The sequence below is a fragment of the Neofelis nebulosa genome, chromosome 11 (genome assembly GCF_028018385.1).
Source record: "Neofelis nebulosa isolate mNeoNeb1 chromosome 11, mNeoNeb1.pri, whole genome shotgun sequence".
Taxonomy (NCBI): Eukaryota; Metazoa; Chordata; class Mammalia; order Carnivora; family Felidae; genus Neofelis; species Neofelis nebulosa.
The window spans coordinates 48,924,615-48,938,641 of NC_080792.1; the positions used below are offsets into that span (position 1 = coordinate 48,924,615).

The following is a 14,027-nucleotide window of genomic DNA, read 5'->3' on the forward strand; positions in this document are numbered from 1 at the left end:
GGTTAAACATTCAACTTCAGCTTAGATTGTAATCTCACAGTTTGTGGGTTTGAGCCTTGCATCAGGCTCTCTGCTGTCGACACAGATCCCACTTTGGATCCTCTGTCCCCCTCTCCCTATCCTTCTCCTGCTCATGTGCATGTGCTCTTTCTGTCTCTCTCTCAAAAATAAATAAACATTTTTTTAAAAGTTATGAAAACACTAAAGAAAGAACCACACTGATGTATGAAAGACACACGGCATTTGAAATGCACATTAAATTTTTACCTGGAATGGTAATCTGAGATACAAATAACTTTTTAGCTGATGCGTATTTTTTAAATTATAAGAATTATAAAGTTACTTTCTCTTTCTGCAAGATAGCCAAGAGGGGACAAAAGCTGAATTATAAGCCCACACAATTTATGGTTCTTCAGGTTTGCCACTTGGTGAGTAGCAATAAAATAATTTGATAATAGTGAGAGAAACTCAAGAACCCAGGAGGATATTTGATATGGCACTATAAAAAACAAGCCATCATTATAAATTTAAAGGTATTATATAAAATAGCCAACTGGTACACCCAATCCACAAATCACCTTTGACTACAGACTTCAAGGTCATAAAAAAATGAGGCTGTTTACCCTAAAGTTTGATACAAGATAGTATAAAGAAGACATGTTTTGGGGGTTCTTTTTTTGGTTGATAATATTGCCCTGTGTACCTTCTTAAAGAAGAACAGAGAGAAATTATTTATTTCATTTGGCAACAATACAGTTTCTCTCTTCCAAAGAACTCAAAGTATTTGTACAAGTATTCACTGATAGCCTTGTAGAGATGGAGGAGCAGGGCAGAGGGCGGAGAAGGCGGCAGGGTGGAAAAGTGAGAGAGGATGGAGAATGGGGGAAGATGGAGAAGGGGAGGAGGGTGGAGAAAAGGGAGCAGGATGCAGAAGGGGGGAGAGCGGAGAAGAGGGTAGGGTAGAGAAGGGAGAAAGATGAAAAGGGGAAGGTGAGGAGGGGGAAGGTGGAAGTGGGGAGGATGGAGAAGGGGGATGAGGAGGAAGAGTGAAGGAAAAGAAGGAAGTGCCAGCAGGGGCAGGTGCTAAAAATGGTAAAGTAATTTTCCCGTTTTTCTTAATAATTCCCAGGATGTCTACAACGGTATCAACTCACTACTAAGTCAGCTGCAAATTACTCAGTTCCCAACCTAATATTTGGTGTACAAATGAGGGCACCGTGCTCTGTAAAGTTGTTCTTGCACAGTTGTGTCTGCCTCAGCAGGGAAAACGTGTAAGTATTTGCACAAACCGGTCTGTTATCTCAGAGAATCCAGGATTGTTTCAAAGTGGCTTCAATTCAGTTTAGTGGGTAATTATTGAGCATCAACTAAGTTCTGGGCCTTTTAGGGAGTTGGTGGCGAATGTATTCATGCAGGGCTTCTCGGACTGTGCTCCTAGGGTTAGTAACATTTGTAGCCCCTGGAAATTTTTAAGAAATGCAATTTCCAGCGCCCCACCCCTTGCTACACAAGTCAGGGATTCTGGTCCCGTGTCTGCATTTTAGTAAGTCACGGGGTGACTGACTACAGTTTAAGAACCACTAATGTTGTGTTAATGGGTGACTCTCAATGCAATAAAGCTCAATAATTGTTAGATGAATGGATGGATGACAAAGCAAACAATAACAATAAAATGAAGGGGCTGTTGCGGAGATTGGGGCGGCACAAAATATTAGCATACTCGGAAGAAAGCATCCTCCGTCAGTCTCAGCTTTCCATGCTTGCCGGCTGGGGCACACGCCTGTGTTCCCAGCATGGCCGTTGCTTTCTTTTTCTTTGTTCATTTGTTTATTGATGCTTGTTTACTTCCCATTGTGGGAAGAACAAAACAACAAGAAAATAAAGACATGAACATGATCAGACAAAACCAGAGGCATTTGAGAACTGGTGATGTCCTCACAGCAAGGTTGGTTTTGACGGATTCTTTGGGATAAGAGTAAGGAGCGCTTGGTTCGTTATTTATAAAAGGAGCAGAATTCACTGTTGGTTCACTCGGCCCTGGTGTGCACAGTCACCTCTCTTCTCCCTCATTCTGGAAGAGGCTGGCAGAGCTAAGCTCAGCTGGCTTAGTGAAGTCGGAACTTGCCTGGGGACACAAAACTTCCTCCACGAAAGGTTTTTTATTTATTTTTTTGTTAAATAAAGGAAACACTTTTGTGTCTTCTAAGCTGCTCCTGGCCTCCAGCCTGGCTCCCTGCAGCTCCTTCTTCCCAGGATCTGACTTAGAGTCACAGGGGCTTTCTTGGCATTCAAAACCCTCACACGTTTTGGAGCGAAGTAAACTCAGTGAGAACCTCTTTCAGTGAATTTCCGGGGAATCTCAACTGTGGGAGCCCCGGAAAGTCCTTCTGCCCCTGAGGACACTGGAGCCACCTAACAGATGAGGACACTTGGGTTTCGTAATGTAACTTTTGTCACAGTGGAGCACACTTTAGAATTTCACTTCCTGTTTTAATTCTGTTTGGAGATGAAATCTGCTGAGATTTCATTTCAAAAGAGCAGTTCGAACTTCGTCCGGAAACTTTCTCTGCAAACTAGAAAAGCGAATGGGAACAAAATTGTAGTCAGCGCCTACGGACAACCAGTTACATACTAATTTGAACAGCCAGTGAATACTGGTAGTGAAGTGCTGATGGTATTCAGCTTTGGGTTCTGGGCACCAGGGCTTTGGGGGTAAGGGGCTGGAGAGCTTTGCACTGGAGGGATTTCGAATGCAATCTCAGACAGCCAAGGTTTTGCAGATGGGACAGCCCGGGAAGGAGAGGGAAAGACTGATAGAGAACAGGGGGCTGAGGTGTGGAGGGAGAGAGGTGTGAGGGCAGCCACAGGATATCAGCAAGGGATAGCAAAGGCTTAAAAGGCTGTGGGGAGGGGCGCCTGGGTGGCTCAGTTACTTGGGCATCCCACTCTTGATTTCGGGCTCAGGTCAGGATTTCACGGTTTGTGAGTTCGAGCCCCACGTTGGGCTCTGTGCTGACACTGAGGAACCTGCTTGGGATTCTCTCTCTTGCTCTCTCTCAAAATAAATAAGCTTAAAATTAAATTAAGTTAAATTAAATTAAATTAAATTAAATTAAATTAAATTAAGAGTTGTGGGGAGTTAGGCTGTGAGGCCTTGTGCCAAGTTAAACAAACACGGACTTCATTCCACTGGCCAGAGGGAGGTGTGGACGGTGTTTCCTCAGGGAGGATGGGCTGAGCCTGTCCAGTTTGACAAAGATTGCTCTGTGGGAAAGAAGAAAGCAGCTGGGAGGCTGCTGGGATAGCCCAGGTACAAGTGGCAGGCACGAAGCTTCGTCCAAGTCTGGGGCTCTTCCCCCTGCCCCAGAGCTCCCTGGCCGAGCAGAGTTCGCATTCCCCGTGGAACTGGAGGCACGGCCAGAGACAGAATATGGCATGCCTGAAAGTTCTTCAAGGTATTAAATTTTGTCTTAAAAATTCATGCAGATGTTTGCTGCAGGAAGCTGGGCTGTATTTTTGTCCTATGACTTAACGTGCCCTATGCGTCCTCCAGGGCCACCCATTCTCCATGTTGGGAAGGGGTCTGCACTGTGTAAGCCTCTCTGTTGACATCCCTTTGCACGCTAATCGAGCAGGGGTGCCAGGCTCATCGTGTGGAGCAGTGAGCCATCTGTACAAAGAGTACCTTTCTGTGTCATGTAGACAATGGCTTCACTTGTCTTGAGCGAAAGGATTTCCCGAATTGGATTTCATTTAATTAATTCTATTGTCCGTCTCTTCTAATACTTTTCCTCCGCTTACTATGATACTCAGTTAATTGGCTTGACAGATCCATAGATAACTAATTGGCAGGCGTAGAGGACACGCTGACTCGCCAATGGGAGGTCTGTAGCCTTAGCTCCGTTGCGGAGTATTTTGTATTCTGTCTGACTGTTCTAAGACTGATCGTAGTAGTTAACGTTAACCGGGCACGTATGGGGTGCCGGACACTACTCTGGGCTACGTTATTTCATTTCTTCTCTACAGCTGGCCCGAGGTAGATGATGCTATTATTCTATTATTCCCATTTATAGATGAGAAGACTGGGATAGAGAGCCAGGATATGACCTGAAGTGGTCGAAATCCAATGTGAGAGTTTTCAGTCTGTTCACTCTGGGAATAAAATGGAAACTTTTGTGCATGACTCGACCAGTAACACTTAAGATCCTCTGCAACCTTGGCATTTCCTGATTATGTGAACTTTTATTTTTAAAATTTTTAAATGTTTACTTGTTTTTGAGAGATAGAGAGAGACAGACAGACAGCATGAGCAGAGAAGAGGCAGAGAGACAGGGAGACACAGAATCCGAAGCAGGCTCCAGGCTCTGAGCTGTCAGCACAGAGCCTGACGCGGGGCTTGAACTTGAGAACCATGAGATCATGACCTGAGCAGAAGTCAGACACTTAACCAACTGAGTAAGCCACCCAGGCGCCCCCTGATTTTGTGAATTTTTTTTTTTTTTTAACATTTTTTTTTTTTTTAATTTATTTTTGGGACAGAGAGAGACAGAGCATGAACGGGGGAGGGGCAGAGAGAGAGGGAGACACAGAATCGGAAACAGGCTCCAGGCTCCGAGCCATCAGCCCAGAGCCTGACGCGGGGCTCGAACTCACGGACCGCGAGATCGTGACCTGGCTGAAGTCGGACGCTTAACCGACTGCGCCACCCAGGCGCCCCGGATTTTGTGAACTCATTTTGAAAGAGCAGATTGATTCCGAGGAGAATGGGCAGACAGACTACAATGAAATCCACTTTTTCTCTAGGCGACCTCCCTGAGACGAAAGGGTACCCAGTAAGACTTTTCTTTTCTTTTCTTTTCTTTTCTTTTTTTTAAATTTTTTTAATGTTTACTTTATTTTTGAGAGAGACAGAGACAAAGTGCGAGTGGGGGAGGGGCAGAGAGAGAGGGAGACACAGAATCCAGAGCATAGAGCCCAACGCAGGCCTCAAACCTACGGACTGTGAGATCATGACCTGAGCTGAAGTTGGAGCCTTCGCCAGCTGAGCCACCCTGGTGCCCCAAGACTTTTCCATTGGAATTGTAACTTTCTTGTTTTTATTGGGTGTATAGGTAGAAGTTGCAGAGATTAATATATATTTGTTTTAAAGTTTATTTTGAGAGGGAAAGATAGTATGAGTGGTGGTGGGGGGGAGGGGAGAGACAGAGAGAGAGAGAGAGAGAGAGAGAGAGAGAGAGACCCAAGCAGGCTCCATGCTCAGTGTGAAGACCAACTCGGGGCTCAATCTCATGACCGTGAGATTGTGACCTAAGCCAGAATCAAGAGTCGGACACTTAACCAACTGAGCCACCCAGGCACACTGAGATTAATATATTTGAAAGAAAACTTGATTTTCTTTTGAGTTATAAAACAAAAATGAAGACACTGTCAGTGCCTTAGTCTTCTGGGGCTGCCATAACAGAACATCACAGACTGTGTGAGATTTATTTTCTTACAGTTCTGGGGGCTGGAAGTCCAGATCAAAGTTCCAGCAGGGTTCGGTTTCTAGTGACAGCTCTCTTCCCTGTTTGCAGATGGCTGCTTTGTCCTCGAGTGGCCTTTCCTCTGAGGGAGGGGGAGGGGAAGGAGAGGAAGCGCTCTCCTTTTATAAAGCCGCCAGTCCTAGTGGATTAGGACTCCATCCTTACGTCCTCATTTAACCTTAATTACCTCCCAAAGGCCTTATTTCGAAATACTGCCACATGGCAGGTTGGGTCTTCAACATATACATCTGGGGGAGAAAATTTAGTCCATAGAAGGCTTTAACATTTGCCTTGGCATTGAGCTCCCCTTACCCTAGGGTGAAAGCCCCAGTGACTATGCCTGGTCCCCACCTTGTGACATAGAGAACTTGGCTCTTCCAGGGTGCACATTTCACTGGCCTCACCCTCCTCCATGTGTCTGCAACACTTAGGGCTGGTGCCCATGGGAAGTTCCATGGCAAACATACTAACAAAACAAGCACTAGCTTGCCGTGTTTTGTTGTTTTGTTAGTATGTTGGCAAAGCTGTCTCTCTTTTGCTGGGTTTAAAAATGCAATAGATGTTTTGTCATAATGAATTGTATCATTGTTTCTCTGGTGCATTTTAGTGGAAATCACTGTTTTATATTATATATGTTGTTCTGGGGGAAATTCCACTTCTTTTGTTATAAACATTACAGAGGGGCACCTGGGTGGTTAGGTCAGTTAAGCGACCGACTTTGGCTCAGGTCATGATCTCATGGTCCGTGGGTTCGAGCCCCATCAGGCTCTGTGCTGACAGCTCAGAGCCTGGAGCCCGCTTCAGATTCTGTGTCTCCGTCTGTTTCTACGCCTCCCTCACTCGTGCTCTGTCTTTCTCTCTCTCTCTCAAAAATAAATAAAAATATTTTTAAAAAACCTTAACTAAACATTACAGAATAGCAATAATATAATTCATCACATTTCTAGAGCACTTTACAGGTTTCAAATTGATCTTATTTACTTAATTTCCTCATTTGGTCCCTGGGGAATAAGCAAGACAAGTACTATTCCCATTTTACAGATGAGGAAATCAAAACTCAGGGGAATTTGTCCACTCACACAGTGAGCTGGGAAATTCTTTTATCTGCAGGTAGTTTTCTTCCTACAATGTCTCATCGCCCACACCACCCTCTGCAAACACATGCCCCAATTTCTCCATGCCGCCTACCGCCTCTTATCTCCTGGGTTGTGGACCCCTTTGACACAAGAAAGCATTCTCTCCTAGACTTAGGTTTTGGATTATGATGACCTCAGGCAGCTCAGGAGCAAAGTTCACAAAGATTCCACGGAGGGCTTGTTTTCAGTGTTCCTTGGTGAGGCTGCCTCCGGGTGTCTTGAGATTCAGGGTCACCCCGCCGCTGAGACACAGCACTGCTGAGCTCACGAAGCCCCCCAGGCTTGTTTTGACTGTACATCGATGTCATCTCTGAGCTATGGCTACTGTGCTTTGGGGATGCAAAGTTTTGAAGATGACTGTAAATACTGCACCCCCATCCCCTCAGAAAAACCCAGTCCAAGGAAAACAGCAAAAACTAACTGAAACTAAGACAACAGCACAAATATTTATGGGGATAGAAACTGAAACACCAGCAAAAACAAAGAATGCATTTCAGATTGGTCTTAATGAAAACAAACATCATGGTATCTAATGGAAATACATATATTTTTTTACCATCAGATCTGATACCTTTGAATGATTGTTACAACTAGCAGAATAAAGTCATAAATGATTTCCTCAAAATAGTAATTAATTTCAGCCATTTGCCTTCACATAGATTGTGTAGTGTTGCCTAATGTCATGGGAAGGGCACAGGAATGGGACTCAGGACAAATGACACAAGTAGTTGTATAACTTTAAGCATGTCACCAAATCCTGCACAAAGCTCAAAGTGACCTTCACTTTCTTCAGCTGAGCAGAGAAGAGGAGGGACTGGGGAGACAGACGGCTATGCAGACACGGTATCATCCAGAGGGGCTGAACTTGTGATCTCTAACACACTGGCTCAGACTATGGGCTGGAACTGGGGTGCCCAGGTTCAAATCCCAGCTTCATCATCTGAAAGCTGAGGGACCTTGACAAATTCCTTAGCTCTCCATGCCTCCTTTCCCTTACTTGTAAAACCCCAATCTCACTGTGTTATGAGCATTAAATTAGTAAATATATCGAAGTACATCAAATAATGCCCAGCACGCAGTAAGTACCTGACAAATGTTAAATGTTACTATTACTATTAGATGATCTTACCTTGGAGGAAATATTGTGTGCACTGGAGAGAAAGAATGGAGGCGATTTCTCTAAGGATTGTGGGCTTTGACTAGGGAATAAATAGCAGAAAGGAAAGAAACTAATATTTAAATAATTATGTATTCCTATGCACTAAATAAGAGATGATACACATGAGGACTCAAAAAATATTTTCTCGGGGCGCCTGGGTGGCGCAGTCGGTTAAGCGTCCGACTTCGGCTCAGATCACGATCTCGCGGCCCGTGAGTTCGAGCCCCGCGTCGGGCTCTGTGCTGACTGCCCGGAGCCCGAAACCTGTTTCAGATTCTGTGTCTCCCTCTCTCTCTGACCCTCCCCCGTTCATGCTCTGTCTCTCTCTGTCTCAAAAATAAATAAACGTTAAAAAAAAATTAAAAAAAAATATTTTCTCTAGGAATGAATAATCCTGAGAAGTAAGGTTTTGTTTTTTTTTTTTTAATTTCTATTTTTTAGAAGAGGAGTCTGAAGATCAGAGAGGTTAGTAACTTGCTTGAACTGGGTGTTGTATGGAAACCAGTTTGACAATAAATTTCATATTTAAACAAAAAAAAAGTAACTTGCTTGAGATCACACAGCTAGCAGTGCCTGACCTGGGATTGGAGCTCAGGTCTCCACAGTCTTGAATCCTGTCCCTTCCTTTACACCATAATGCTCCCCAGAGGTTAGCCAGGAAAGGGATACTAACACATCCACCAGAATGACAGTTGTCTCCTGTTTGGTGACAGCTGCAGGGCACCAGAGCAGGGCCAGCACCAAGTGCTGCCAGGGTGCCCCTTCATCACCAGCTGCTGCCCTCCCCTCCCCTCCAGCTGCTACTATCATCCAAACCTCCCCCTCACCCCACTCAGCCCTCTCGGCTAACATGACCAATGCCAGGACTGGATGGGCCTGATATGACGATGTTTTGCATGCATAATTAGCAGATACATAGCTGACCCTCAGCTGGTATAAGGCAGGTATTGGGTATGTTTGTCTTTGGCTCCCAGCCAAGAAGAACACATGCCTGACTGCCCCTCCCTCTGCACGTCCTGCCCCTCTGCTCCTTAACCTCCCTGCTTAGTGAAGACCAAAAGACCCAGTTGGCTTAGACATTCATGTAAATGGCAATTCTCTTGCTAATCAGTGTGTTAGCTGTCAGGGAGGTGAGAAAAGCGCAGACAGGCCCTCCCTTGGGGAGTTCACATGTAACTGGGGAGAAGGCCATCCTACTGGGATACAGCCACGTGGAGGTGCTCCCAGGGGGGCCAGACTGGTGGGAGGCAGGAGGGAGAGGGGGGTGGCTCAGTCTCCAAGAGAAAGCTCCGCAGAGAAGGCAATTTTTGAGCTGGGGAGGAGTCTGAGGGACTCAAGGAAGGGCAAAATAGAGACAACCACAGATTCAAGGCCCAGGGTCAGGAAGGAGCAGGGGACTTCTGGTGGGCAGATAGCATAGGGCGCCTGGGGAGGATGGCAGCTGTGGAAGGGCCTGTGTGCCCCACTCAGGGGCCCAGACAACCCCGAGGGCCCAGGAGCCAGGGAGACTTTAAGGAGGGGAGCTGTGTGGCTGGATTGGCTCTGGAGTTGTGTTCAAGATGCTGCAGTGTGGGTGATAGATTTATGGAAGAGGTGCAGTCAGGAGGCTGTCTCCCCAGGTTGTCTCTAGGGGCCCGGTCTCCTCTGCTGTGGGTGACAGAGGGAGAATTGAAGAGAAGTTATTGAGGCGAGTATGAAAACTCAGGCCAAGAATCATACTCAGGTTTCTAGTGGAGAGATTGCGCTGGTGGTGACCATTTAATGGAGGTAGGAAAGGTCACATTAGGACACATGTGAGCTTTGGCTCACAACCCAACAGGGTAATGGGGATGGGGACAAAAGTCTGCTCTCTTCCAAAAAGCACCCATAAGGGAAGTGCCGTCTCAGAGCCTAAGCAGGGAGGGTGCTCAGAGGGAGAGATGGCTGCTGGAATCATTCATCCCTTCATCCCTTCAGCCATTGAGTGCCTGCTGCAAGCCGTAGGGAGCTAGATGCAAGGCAGGCAGAAGTAGAAGAGCCAGCGCCTGTCCTCCAGAGACTTGCAGAGTCACTGAGAAGGAGGACAGATAAACGGGAAAGCATGTTAGGGTGTGATCCATGCAATGGTAAAAATGAGATAGGAAAATGATGGGGTCAGGGAAGACTTCCTGGAGGAGGTGGTATCCAAGTTGAGTCTTGAGAGATTTGTAGAAGTTGACTGAAATACAGAACCTGTACCTTCCAGCAGAGGAAACAGCCTGTGTAAAAGTGTGGGGAGGAAGCAGGGTGGGACCAGAAGGAGATTCAGGGAGCAGGTGGTCCTGGATTTAAAAAATGAAGTTTGGGAAAAAAAAAAAAAAAAAAAAAAGGGTAACTAGTTGAGGTGTGGATGTGCTCAGTAACTTCACTGTGATAATCCTTTCACAATGGACACACCTATTAAACCACATCACACACAGTTAAAAAAAAAAATCATGTTATACAACCTAAGTATATACAATTCTTGTCAATCATATTTCAGTAGAGCTGGGGAGAAAATTACCTTTGAGCAATTTCAGAACTAGAAGCTGTTCCACAATAATAAAAAGACTTCATATCAAGTAGCAGCCACCTCGACTCTGGCACTGGCAGGACCACAGGGGATACATGCACAGGACTTGCTGACGACAGAAGTCGGTTCAACTGAGTCAGACCAGGACAAACTGGGGCATCGGCTGCACTTGGTGGAGAACACCTGGTTCCTTGTGTGGAGGGATAGACACACACCCTCTGAGCCCTCTCCACAGTGTTTATAGTCTGTTCACCAATTACACCCCCGCTTGTTGATGGGTGAAGCCTAACACAGCGCTCTCTGTTCATGGCCTGGCTCCATGCCAACCATCTTAGAGACACGATGGTGAGAAATGCCCAGGTATGTCATCAAGCTCCCTAAGGACCAGGTGTGTCCTTCCTGACCACAGCAGGTGACATTTACTTACATCCCCCTTCTTTCCTGACTGCCCTACATGTACATTTCATCTGATGAGTTACAAAATATCTGCTTTGCTGTCTGCGCTGGTATCTCCTTTCCCCTGGATGGGAGCATCCGGGCTTATTCATGATCTGCAGCCAATTCCCCCGGTGAATATGGGCCAGGCACCTCACTTGTCTTCATTTCAAAGCCCCTTTCAGCTTTCATTTCAGCTTCATTTCATTTCATCTCAAAGTGAGGGGCTGGACTACAGTATTTTTAGGGGCCCATCCACACCCAACTCTTGGCAGAGCTGTTCAGATCGAGGATCCTGCTAAGTATCTGGCTCATCCTCGCAGCCTTCTAAGGGGATAAACAGGTTACTGATAGGCTGTCCAATGTCAGCATTTCTCTAGTGACGTACCATGAAATAGTCTGTTCTCTCTCTCCCTCACTCCATCTTTCTCTTCATTTCCTTCCTGGTTCCCCACCCCAGGTTAAGGAGCAGCAGAAAGTCTGCTTAGTCTTAAACTGGGCACAGCTGTGTATTCAAGAACCATTAATGATGCCATTTGGTTTTGACAGGGTTTCTTTTCTCCTCTCTAGGGAAGCCAGGAATTCCCATTTGCTCGTTTGTTCTTACCTTCCTAGACAATCCTACCAAATCATTGCAACTTGGTGCAGAGAAAGACCAGCATGAGCTGGGAATTGGCTACTGTCCTATGCTTGTATGATGAATAGATCAAAGAGAATTATGGAGGAATCCATTAATTTAAGCCAGAAGAAAGCTGGAGAAGTTACAGACTACATTAAGTATAAACTGCAAACTAATTGGCCATCTTGGAAATATCATAGTTTTTCAGATTATTATAAAGTTCCAAAGCCCTACTGTATCTTTTTACACATAAAGAAATCGATAAGCCCTACTGTATCTTTTTATACATAAAGAAATTTAAGACTAAAAATAAGATAATTCATTTAAGCTCACAATATTATTTGGTCTTATTTTGGGGAACTGTCAAGTAAAATGACAAATTAAAAAGGGCTAATCTTCCAAAATAGAGTACAGCGACCTTTTCCTTTTTTTTTTTTTCTTAAATGCGTTGGGCCAATTTTTTTTTTAAGTTTATTTATTTTGAGAAAGGGAAGGGGAAAAAGGGGGGGCATGATGAGAGGGGGAGGGGCAGAGAGAGAGTGGGATAAGATGATCTGAAGTGGGCTCTGTGCTGACAGTAGAAATCTTGATGTGGGGCTTGCACTCATGAAGATCACGACCTGAGATCATGACCTGAGCTGAAGTCGGACGCTTAACCAACTGAGCCACGCAGGTACCCCAGCAAACTTTTTCTTAAAGGGCCACATGGTAAATATCTCAGATTTATAGTCTATATAGTCTCTGCCATTATAGCACCATAGACATGTAAACGAATGGACATGGCTATGTTCCAATAAAACTTTATTAAAAAAAACAGGCAATGACACTAGGATAGCTATAATAATAATTTTATTTATTATTTTTAGAAGATTTTATTTTTAAGTAATCTCCACACCCAGTGTGGGGCTTGAACCCACAACCCTGAGATCAGGAGTTGCATGCTGTACCCACTGAGCCAGCCAGGTGCCTCATATAACCATAATTTTTTTAAAGGAAAAAAAAAAGTGTTGGCAAGGATGTGGAGAAATTGGACCCTCATACATTTCTAGTAGGAATGTAAAATGGTACAGCCACTGTGGAAGGCAGTCTGACCAGTTCTTCAAAAAGTTAAACATAGAATTACCATATGACCCCGCAATTTTTACTTTTAGGTCTATACTCCAAATAATTGAAACAGGAACTTGACCAAGTACATGTACAAACATGTTTATAGCAGGACAATTCATAATAGCTAAAAGGTAATAATAGCCCAAATATCCATCAATGGATAAATAAATCGTTATATGCACACACAATAGACAATTATCCAGCCACAAAAAGGAATGAAGCACTCTCATACACTACACTGTGGATGAACCTCCAAACCAGTATGTTAAGTGAAAGAGGCCGGACAAAAATCTACATATTGTACGGTTTTATTTATATGAAAGATCCCAAATAGATAAATCCATAGTGACAGAACACAGGAGGGTAGTTGCCAGGGGCTGGGGGTTGGGGAGGAGGGAACGGGGAGAAATTGCTTAATGTGCACAGGGTTTTCCTCTGGAATGCTGGGAATGTTGGGAACCAGATAGAGATGCTGGTTGCACAACACTGTGAATAGAACAAATGCCTCTGAATTGTTCACTTTGAAACAGTTCACTTTAAAACACTAATTTTATAAAGATTTCACCTAATGTATTATTAAAAAGAAACAGGCAACAAGGTAGATGTGGTCCCTAGATTATAAACACCAATTCCTGTTATGAAAGAGAGAATAGAATGAATGGTTCAATGAAAAGAAGCTGTCCTAGCCAACGATGTTTGTTGTTATTATAACCATTTATCTTGTCACGGGATGGAAATAAAGCAATTTTCCAGGTGTAATATTTTCAGACCCAAGAATATTAGTGAGTGTCAAGATGTCTCCAAACCAAACCTAATCAGGTGGGTCTTGGATAGATTTCAGACTAAATTTAGATCGATTGAATATTTTGGTAAAGACAAAATTCAATGTTGAAGGGCTGTTTACTATTTTTAGAACCCTCTGGACATCCATCCCAATTTTGGGAACTAAAATAAATGTTTGGGGCTTTTTGTCAACTTCCTGTTTCTAAGGAAGAAGAACCTAGAAAAAAGTCTCATGTAAAATGTGCCAGAAGCTTTTGGAATATCAAAGAATTCCCAAGAAACAAGGGAATTAGTTCATTGTAAAAGAATCTGAAAGACACTAGATAATTTTATTTAACAAATACACAGGATGACTCTTTGTCCAAGCCAATTCAAGGGGTTTCATCAATTTGAGGTTCAGTGACCTCAGAGCCATGTCTAATTCAGACATGGAGACAAGCCATGAAAGATTGTGTGTTGGGGAACGATGAGAAATTTCTCATGTGAAACTGGACAACTTGGCCTGATAGGCTCACTGCTACTTTAAATTAATTTTAACAGGAGATGTGAGAGAAAGAGGCTATTTTCCAAAGGGGGGAGGTAGGCACAAAAGGATGTCTGTGATTTGACTTTTATGTGCCAGACCAGCTTTCTCAGGTGACAGAGGTGCCATAGCACCATTTCAGTGGAGGACAAGTGCCCTTAGGTAGCTTTTGCTCAAAGAATAGCCATGTTTAAAGTTATGATAGGGCCGGTT

At 44.3% G+C, this 14,027-nt stretch overlaps 1 long non-coding RNA gene across 1 annotated transcript; it reads left to right on the forward strand.

Moving 5' to 3' along the window:
- The first annotated feature begins 358 nt into the window (after window positions 1-358).
- LOC131490284 (uncharacterized) lies at window positions 359-11,845 on the forward strand. The gene is made up of 3 exons (XR_009251017.1): window positions 359-428; window positions 1,130-1,271; window positions 11,353-11,845. It is a non-coding gene; the product is annotated as an uncharacterized LOC131490284 (long non-coding RNA).
- The last annotated feature ends 2,182 nt before the right edge of the window (window positions 11,846-14,027 follow it).